Source organism: Vigna angularis, chromosome 10, assembly GCF_016808095.1.
Source record: "Vigna angularis cultivar LongXiaoDou No.4 chromosome 10, ASM1680809v1, whole genome shotgun sequence".
In the NCBI taxonomy this organism is placed as follows: domain Eukaryota; kingdom Viridiplantae; phylum Streptophyta; class Magnoliopsida; order Fabales; family Fabaceae; genus Vigna; species Vigna angularis.
In genome coordinates this window covers 17714052-17724281 of record NC_068979.1, presented here as the reverse complement: position 1 = coordinate 17724281, position 10230 = coordinate 17714052, and positions in this window count along the sequence as shown.

Here is a 10230-nt window from a genome sequence, read left to right as displayed (position 1 = left end):
AGTGCCGCTCAGCGGTGGTTGCGGCTTCTCCTTTTGCACTTTTTAATGTCTTTTCTGATTCCATTCATGTTCTTCTTCACTTCTTTCACCAAATTCACCTTAAAACCTGATGGAAGCATCCTTGCAATTCAATCACGAGTACTTCCAAAACCAGAGAAGGCAGCGGTTAGTTGGATGACGATGAGGCACGGTAAGTGTTTGATGAGTGTTTCAATGAAGGTGTATGAGTGGATCAAGGAATCTCAAGCTCCGAAAGCCTTCCAAGAGGGAAGGAAGCTAGAGGAGAATGTGCAGAATAGGCACAAAGTGTTTGAACTCTGAAAGAATGTCTGGAGAAATCTCAACAGCATTTCATTATCAATTCAAAGTTGAATTTACAAAGGATGAAGCCCCCTATTTATAGATGAAGGAGAACTTCTAAGACGTGTTATGCAAGCTATTCTAAAGGCACGTGATGCAATGAAAGGAAGCTTGGGAAGCAAGCTAAGTTTGCCAGCTAAGCAGAACTGCAGAGGAAGATGGAGTTGCTGTCTGCGGTGCCGCTGGGCTGTACCCTTTGCTTTTCCTTGCTTGGTTACTCCTCCAAGTGTTTGCCAAGCTTTATTTTAATGACCTACAAAACAATGTAAAGTTATTTAAAGAGGAGGAAGATTTTAGTAATTAATACTCCATAAGAGCAAAGTAGTGAGTGTTCCCTCTTCCTCTTGGATTCTCTTAGACATGGCTCTTGTTAAAGGTCCTATGTTGAGCTTGGATGGTCCTCCATCAAAACCTGCATAAAACACTGAAATCAAGCATAAACCTGTCCAACTCTCTTATTTATGAAAATATGACCAAAAACATGATTTCAAGCTAGTTTCTAAGTATTAAAGGTTGCTTTTAGTATCAAATTTAAGCATGAAAATAAGAGTTTTTCAACTGTTATCAGTAAGCCATGCAATCTCACTATTTCTTTAAAGAAGAGTCTAGAGATATAACTAGCATCATCTACTTTGTGGCAGGGTATAAAGTGAGCCATTTTACTAAAACGATCTACTACCACAAATATAGAATCATACCCCCTTTTGAGTTCTTGGCAATCCTAAGACAAAGTCCATGCTTATGTCCTCCCAAGGGGTATTAGCTATAGGAAGAGGTGTATAGAGTCCATGAGGCATAATTTTGGATTTAGCTTGTAAACAAGCTATACATTTAGAACAATGCCTTTGAACATCTATTCTCATGTGTGGCCAATAAAATTTACTTTTCAAAATGTTTAGAGTTTTATCAACTCCATGATGGCCCATGAGTCCTCCTCCATGACTCTCTTTGATAAGAAGTTTTCTAATGGATCCTTGGGGTATATAGAGTTTTCCTTTATTAAAAAGATACCCCTCAGAAAGATAGAATCCATCAAAAGGCTTCTTAAGACATGATGAATAAGTGGATGCAAATGTATCATCATTTTCATATAACTCTTTTATGTCATCAAATCCTAATATTTGGGATCCTAGGGTTACTAATAATGCATGTCTTCTAGATAAAGCATCCGCAACAACATTAGTACTCCCCTTTTTGTGTTTGATGACATAGGGAAATTGCTCCAGGTATTCCACCCACTTTGCATGTCTTTTGTTTAGCTTTGCTTGCCCTTTAATGTACTTGAGAGATTCATGGTCAGTGTGTATGACGAATTCTCTAGTTACCAAGTAATGTTCCCAAGTTTTTAAAGCTCTAATGAAGGCATACAACTCTTTGTCATAGGTAGGATAGTTCAAGGTAGGCCCCCTAAGTTTTTCACTAAAGTAAGCTACGGGATGTGCTCCTTGTATTGAAACAGCTCCTATACCTACCCCAGATGCATCACATTCTAGTTCAAAGGCTTTGGAAAAATCAGGCAAAACTAGAATAGGTGCATGAGTTAACTTGTGTTTCAAAGTCTCAAAAGACAACTCTTTCTTATCACCCCAAAGAAAAGGCATATCTTTCTTTACTAGCTGATTTAAAGGAGCAGCTATGGTGGAGAAGTCTTTCACAAATCTTCTATAAAAACTTGCTAACCCGTGAAAACTTCTCACCTCTCCTACATTTTTAGGGGTTGGCCATTCTTGTATAGCCTTGATCTTCTCTGGATCAACATGTACACCTTCTTTTCCAACTTTGAAACCAAGGAAAATCACACTTTCTTGACAAAAAGTACATTTGTCAAAGTTGGCAAAGAGATTATGTTCTCTAAGAAGAAGCAAGACTTCTTTGACATGGTTAAGGTGCTCTTGAAGACTTTGACTATAAATTAAGATGTCATCAAAATAGACCACTACAAGTCTTCCTATGCATTCCCTAAGGACATGATTCATTAATCTCATGAATGTAATTGGAGCATTGGTCAAGCCAAAGGGCATGACTAACCATTCATACAAACCAAACTTGGTCTTAAAAGTAGTTTTCCATTCATCTCCTTCATGAATTCTTATTTGATGGTATCCGCTTTTGAGATCAATTTTGGTGAAAAGATTTGCTCCATGTAATTCATCCAGCATATCATCTAGCCTAGGAATGGGGTGCCTATACTTGACAGTTATGTTGTTGATGGCCCTACAATTTGTACACATTCTCCAAGTTCCATCCTTTTTAGGGACCAACAACACAGGCACAACACAAGGACTTAGGCTCTTTTGGATCCATCCTTTGTTCAATAATTCATTAACTTGTTTCTCTATTTCTTTTGTTTCCATGGGGTTGGTTCTATATGTTGGCCTATTGGGTAGGCTTGCCCCAGGCACCAAATCTATTTGATGTTCTATTCCCCTCAAAGGTGGTAATCCACTTGGTACCTCTTTGGGAAATAGATCATCAAATTCCTTTAAAAGTTTTTGCAACCCCTTTGGTAGAGAACCAAGTTCATGAGTGATTGAAACAAATGCCTCTTTACAATAGAGAAGAAAATGAGGTTGTCTAAGAAAAAGATTTTTAGAAATGTTCAAAGTTTGAGGTTGGACAACTTCTTTATTTGAGGCATGGGTTACCAAATTCATGGTCTTCTCCTTTCTTTCTTTCCTACTTTTCTTTTCTCCATCCAACTTCTTTTTAAGAATTATTTGGTCCTCTCTTACTTGTGAAGGTGTAAGAGGACACAAAATAATTTTCTTTCCCTTGTGTTGAATGGTGATTTTGTTGGTGACTCCATCATGTAGAGCTTGCTTATCATATTGCCAAGGTCTTCCAAGTAATATGTGCCCGGCTTCCATTGATACTATATCACAAGGTCTTCTTCTCAAGGTAGTTCTCAACTCATTCCAATACCTGATGAGAGGTAAGTGTCTTAGCCTATGATCGTTGACCAAGGCTGTCCACCAAATTAAGGCATAGCCTTGAAAACTTAGAGAAGCCATGGTGACTCTCTTTTCATCATCTATTTGGTGGCACTCAAACAATTGCTCAACTTTCATTTCCCATTCTAGGTATTCCTCCACATCATCCTTTCCATGAAAGGAAGGAAGATCAATTTTGGGCTCTCTTGGATGGTGCTCTCTAACTCTATGATGTCTTTTAGGAGGCATTTGGTAGTGGTCATCATTGTGATGACTACTATATTGCTCAAGCTCACTAGGAGAAGATGATGATTCTTCTCTTCTCCTATGGGAAGATCTCTCTTTCTTTTTGTCTTGATTAATCAAAAGTTGACTAATCATGTCTTTGAGCTCACTAATCTCTCTATCCCTTTGTTCAAATTTTTGCTCAAATTCCTCCCTTAAAGAACTCTCACTATGGGGTTTCAAACTTCCTTGCACACTTGATTGACTCATTCTTGTCAAAGGAAAAGGTTTTCACAAGGTTTTCAAAATATTTGACAAGTAATGAGTGAAAAGATTTTCACAAGCTTTCTTTGTTTTTGGTGAAAAATTTCTAAAGAGATTCTAGAGGCAAAAGATGTTTCTAAGTAGCTCCCAGGAAGAAGAGGTGAGTCACAAATGGACAAGCTTAGAAACCAAGTTCTTCCTTAGCCAGAGTTTCCTTAGAGTTATCTTTTACCTTAGTTTCTAAGTAGAAATTCTTCAAATTCTTTTCAAATGTTATGAAATGAACCTAAAACCAAAGAAAGGTTGACTAAATGCTATGCAATCCTATATACCACGGAGACTTAAAAAAACAAAAAGATTAAGCAAGAAATTAAAGAAAGCAATAAAGATGCAAGAATGTAAATGCTAGACGGCCCTAAGTGAAAGTGCAAGTGACACTTGGAGCCCCTTGACACACTTCCACACTAAGAAAACGAAATTGCACTATTACAATGTTTAAATGTGATCTTGGAATTGCTTCAAGAGCATTTTCCCAAGTCATTTAGCCAAGAAATGAAAATCAACTTTAAACAGCAAAGGTTCCGTGATATGTGGTGTAAACAAACTTAAAAGAAGGCCTAAAAACTAATGTAAGCTTCACTCTCTTGCTGCTGCAGATTGCTACTCCAAAACAGGTTGCACTTCAAAAGCTCCTTTTTTTGTTCCCACTTTAGCCCCCTTTTCACTTCCTAATATGCTGCCTCAGTAGGTGAAGGTTTCTGCTTCTGGATGCCTCACAATAGTTACCACAGCACCTCAAGATTCCACTCAAAACACACCAAATAGAATTATCAAACTGCACCAGAATTTCAAACCAGATTTTTGAATGTTTGACAATTTGGAAGCCAAGAATGGGGAATTCAAATGGGGACAGGGATGGAATAACAGAAAGCACTCAAAAGGAAGCTAATAATGGCACTAGAACAGATTAAGAAAGCAATAAAAACAGAAATAACAGATCACAAACTCATCCAGACCAAACAATTTGATATTTTACCAAAGTGTTTGTTAAAATGCCCCAATGAAAGCCAGATTTTGTGTTTTGGGGTTTTTAACTGCTTGAAACTGGATTGCATGATTCAACAGGCTTTTTAACACTTGTTCTGACTTATTTTGATCATTTGTTTTCAATTTAAAACAATGAACCAGCTCTTACTACAATCCAGAAATGAATTTGAACAAGAATGACCAAAACAGTTGCTGGAAAATTATTTCTGCACCAGAAAAAGTGGACTGAAATGGTGGTTTTAAACCCAAAATTGATTGGAAGTGATTCAACAGTTCAATTGATGCATCAAACAACTTTGTATCATCATTTTAAAGATGTTTAAACATTGAAACAGGTGGAAAACAGATTGCAATGTGAATTCACTGGTGCACTTCCATTTTAAAGGCAATTTTAAGGTTTAAAAAGGTAAATCTGCATATAGGCTAGAAAATGACCAAATGAACAATGCAAACAACTTTGGAATGACAATTTAAACTTGCTCAAATGTTGTAAATGCACAGAAATAGCAAGATTCAACAATTTACCCTTGGTATAGCCTATTTATGCAGCAAATTCCAACCAAAACTGCACCAGATTTAAGAAACTTGTGGAGATAAGGCTGGACAGCACACACAATGACTCCAAAGAATGTTATTACACTGAACTAAGCTAGAATTAAAGTGCTTAGTATGAATAAACTCAGACTGGACTAAGCAAAGAATGATAGCACGGTGAAAAGCTAGAATAAAGCTGAAACAGTGACATGCTAGTGTTTATGCACAACCAAGCTATGCAAATTGCATTTCATTGCTTGTAATGGTTTGCTACACTTTTAGCCATGTCCAACAACATCAAACAAAGTTGTACAACGCTTCAGAATCAAAGGAAATTAACTGAAAATAGGTTTAAAGATTTAAAACCAGAAACAAAATTCTGCATTAGAATTCAAAACTGAAATGAAACCAGATTTGAATTTCTTGAGCAGATTTGAAATCAGAATTAGTTTCTAGTGCTTTTGCTTCTCTCACCAAGGCTAGAACATGTTCTCATTGCCTTATTTGGTTGATTTAAAGCTTTTCCAGCACTCTAAACTCAAGTAAACCAAAATGAAACCCAGCAGAACAGAAAACCAAAGTGAAACAGAATTAAAACTGCAAATATGGAATGCACAAGACTAAAACATAACTGGAATTGAAAAATAAAGCTGGAAGAGACATAAACAAGAATGATTCACCGTTTAAAATGAGTAACAAACATGTATGAACACTGGAAACACAAATACTGCAACAAGTAACACGAAATTAATGACTGGAAAAACACAAAACAGAAACAAAAATTACTCAAAACAGAAACTAGAAAAACTGAAACAGAAAGCACAACAGAATGTAGAAATGGAGTGCAAAGATGGAGGAATAGCTTAGCTCTTGGTGCGTGGACGACCTAAGCTCTAATACCACTTGATGGAAACTAATCCCAGCTGGAAACGTGCAGACAGAGGCTCCAGACCGGAAGAAACCAGTAGTGAATGATGGTGCAGCGGATTGATGAAATGGTGGAGTGTTTGAGGTGTGTTAATTGAGGAAAGGTGTATGGGTGAAGCCTCACAGCTCAGAGGGCCTTCCTACAGAGGAAGGAAGCTTGAGGAAAGGAGAAGAAGTAGCAAATCAAAGGTGACTTAAGAGCACAAAGCTGGAAAGCAAATTCTGCAGCATATCATTAAGCTCAAAAGTGCCTACAAAAGGGGAAAGAGGTCTCCTATTTATAGGAAGATAAGAACCTCAAATTTGAAATGAAATTCAATCCAAAAGCAAATGAAATTAAAGAAAAAGGCGCCAATTTTCTTCAGCTTCAAACATGCCTCATTCCAACTCAGCAGCACACGTGAAACAACACCAATTCTGAAATGCTGGGCTAGCTAGGTTATTGGTTGAGTTTTTTTGATAGCTTTGGCAGCAAGCTTCTCCCTCCAAGTCTCTCTTTTCACGTGCTCAAATGCTGTGCTGGCAGCTGCTCCCTCCAATTTTATTAATCCTACAAAGCAAAGAAAAATATGCTTTTAATTATGGGAAGAAGGATTAATGTAAATTACCTTCCATAGAAGCAAAATGGTAGGTGATCCTTCTTCCTCTTGAATCCTCTTTGCCATGGCTCTAGTAAGAGGTCCAATGTGTGTCTTAGATGGTCTTCCATCAAGAGAGTTGAGTTAATAATAAAAGAAGAAAAAGAAGAGAGAAAAGAAAGAGTTTAGAGAAAAGAAGAGGACAAGAAGAGGGGGGAGAAAAAGATAGAGAAAAGTGATAAAATTCTTCCTTACCCTAAGGGGAGTGAAAAGATTGAAAAAGGAGACAATATGGGCGATTTAAAGATATCTTCAGGAAATTGGAGATTTCAATACCTGTGAATGAAGCATTGCAGCAAATTCCAGCTTATGCAAAGCACATGAAGCAAGTCTCCATAAAGAAGAAATTTTTAGATGAAAAGGGAGATTGTAGTGTTCTTGAGAAGAAGCTACTTCCTCCAAAAGTGAAGGATCCAGGAAGCTTTACTATTCCTTGCGTCATAGGGAAGGAGAAAATAAGGAAAGCCTTAATTGATTTAGGGTTAAGTATTAATTTGATGCCTTTATCTCTACTTGAAAGAATTGGTGATCTTGAAGTCAAGCCAACAAAGGTAACCTTGCTAATGGCAGATGGATCTTTAAAGAAGCCCTATGGTGTGGTGGAAGATGTTGTGGTATGCATTGACACATTAAAATTCCTGGTGGACTTTGTGGTCATGGAGATGAAGGAGGATGAGAAGGTCCTAATCATTCTTGGAAGACCGTTTATGAAAACGACAAAGGTAATCATCAATGTGAATGAAGGGATGATAGTGCTTCAAGACCGAGGAGAGAAGGTGATCTTCAATGTCTTCAAAGAGAAGCATTATATTCAAGAGAAGGAGGCTAGTCATAAAGCTGCATGTCAAGAGGCATCCCTGACTAGTTCAAAAGCTGCAAAGTCGGGCTTCAAAGGTAAAAATTGTTTCTTGTCACAGGTTAGGGAAGAAGAAAAAGATGGCAAAGGAAGGAAGGTTCATGATTACTCTATCCAAGCACAACTCAAACTTGGTACACCTGTAAGATTCAAAAACAAGTTGTGGGTTTTGAAAGACTATAAAGAGAATGGAGTGATAGAAATTGAAGCTCCATATTCAAGGAGAGTAAAAAAGGTGGACCGGAAGCAATTGATGAGTTGGTGTGATGAAAGAAAAAGGAACACCAACATTGAAGATGGAACTTGAACTTTATTGGGTCAAGCTAATGACATTAAGAGAGCGCTTACTGGGAGGCACCCCAGTGATTTCAGAACATTGATTTTTGATTTTGGTTATGTAATTTTATAAAATATGGACATTGATTTATGTTGTTTGAGATTTTATGGTATAACATCTACTGATGGATGCTATGTGGTTGAGTATCTACTGAAGGATACTAGGTTTGTTTACACCTACTGATGGGTGTTGGTAAGAAAGGTTTGCACTTACTGAAGGGTGCTGGAGGATACTTGATGACAAATTTATGAACACCGAAAAACGGCGCCAAGAACTTGTTTAACCCTCGGCAAGTGTGACCGAATCTTATCAAGTAATAAACTCGGTAAGACCAAGTATCGTTCTCCCAAAGGACTCACGGCCTAGTTAGTTATATGATTTCTTGATTATTTAAGACTTGTGAACAAATTGGAATAAGTTTCAAATGCAAAAGACAAAAGTAAACATGTATGCATGTGATGATCAATGGGAAAGAAGAACACAAACACTGAACGAATTAGATGGATGAGTATGTTGTTGGGGTAATCAATTTCATCTTATCCACTCTCATATATTTTAGGAATTCATCATTCTTTTCATCAATCTTAATGCCACTCTCTAAATTACCTTGCGAAGAAAGCCTATCCTTAATTACGAGTTCATACAATTCCTAGCATCCCTAATAATTAATTATGAAGCACAAGAAGCTTAAAGGATACCAACCCTCATATCCCTATGTCTAGGCAATATACTATTGGGAGAATTTCCCCGGATCTAGATTTCCCCGTATGTGTCCATATCGACAAAATCAATAATCATGACATCGAATGAGTTAAACAATGCATGCTTTGAGCAAAGAGGAAAAACCCTAACTATTAATGAAAAAAAGCATGTATCTCAAATAAGATGTTTAAACACAAATTCCATATATGAGAGCTTCTAAAGATTGCATTGATTCCCCAACAACAAGAAGAATTTAGTTCACCATATTTATGATGAAACTAGATGAAATACAATGAAAGAATGGAAGAGATAGAAAAACCCTAGAAAGAGAAGAGGAGAGCCGTCATCATCTCCCAATCTACCCCCAAGGGGTGAAAAGTGTGTTTCTACTTCCTCCCAGCCAAAGATACAAATCCTAGGACGTCCTAAAACTTATATACTATTCTAAAAAATACAGAAAATTAGGCCCAAGCCCATAAAAGTAACAGAAAACCGGTCTAAGCCCATTTAGAATGGCGCTCAGCGGTATTTTACCGCTGAGCGGTACTAGAGCATGATCCATTTTGCCCCCAGCTACTGTTTTGCCCCTCAATGGTGATTTCGGCACCTAAAAACTGCCGCTCAGCGCAAAATTACCGCTCAGCGCCACTCGGTCGCAACTTTTTCTGCATTCTGGTTGACTTTTCAGCATTCTGGTTGTCTGGTTGACTTTTCTGGTTTCTGGTTGACTTTTCAGCATTCCAATCATTCGGTACTTCAATTCTTCTTTCAAATCATTTAATTAGCCTACAAAATCAAGGTAATCTTGCACAAAACCATTAAATTCACCTTCAACTCTCTTATTCAGAAAACTAAAGGAAAAATATGAGTTCAAGCTAGTTTCTAAGTCTTAAAGTTTGCTTTTGGTATCAATTTTAAGCATAAAAATAACAAATTTTCAACTGTTATCAATACTGGGTCAGGGTCGTGACGTTAAAAAAGCGCTACCTAGGAGGCAACCCAGTTGATTTACTTTATTTGTGTTTGTTTGTTTTGATTTTGCTTTAGATGCATGATAGGGATGGAATGTTTGAGTGATGTGAGAACATAAATGCATAAGGTGAGTGAGAGGCATGACTATAAGACACCTAGGGCAAGTCAGGAAGAAGGAGAAGAGGTGGCGCAAATGCCGGTCAGCGAAAATTTTCGCTTAACGCCAGTACTGCAGAGTGGTGTGGACTGGTGTAGGTAATTTAGGTTCAGCGGGATTAGGCCCATTTGGGTATTTTTATACCCTAGGGCGCGATTTTGCTTCTATTTTCAAATCTCCCTCTTCCCACATACTTTCAAACACTCTTCAAAGAGTTCTCCTCACTTTCTCCTTCTTCCCGCTTCACAAAACCTCTCTTCCACGCACTTTTGAAGTAGGTT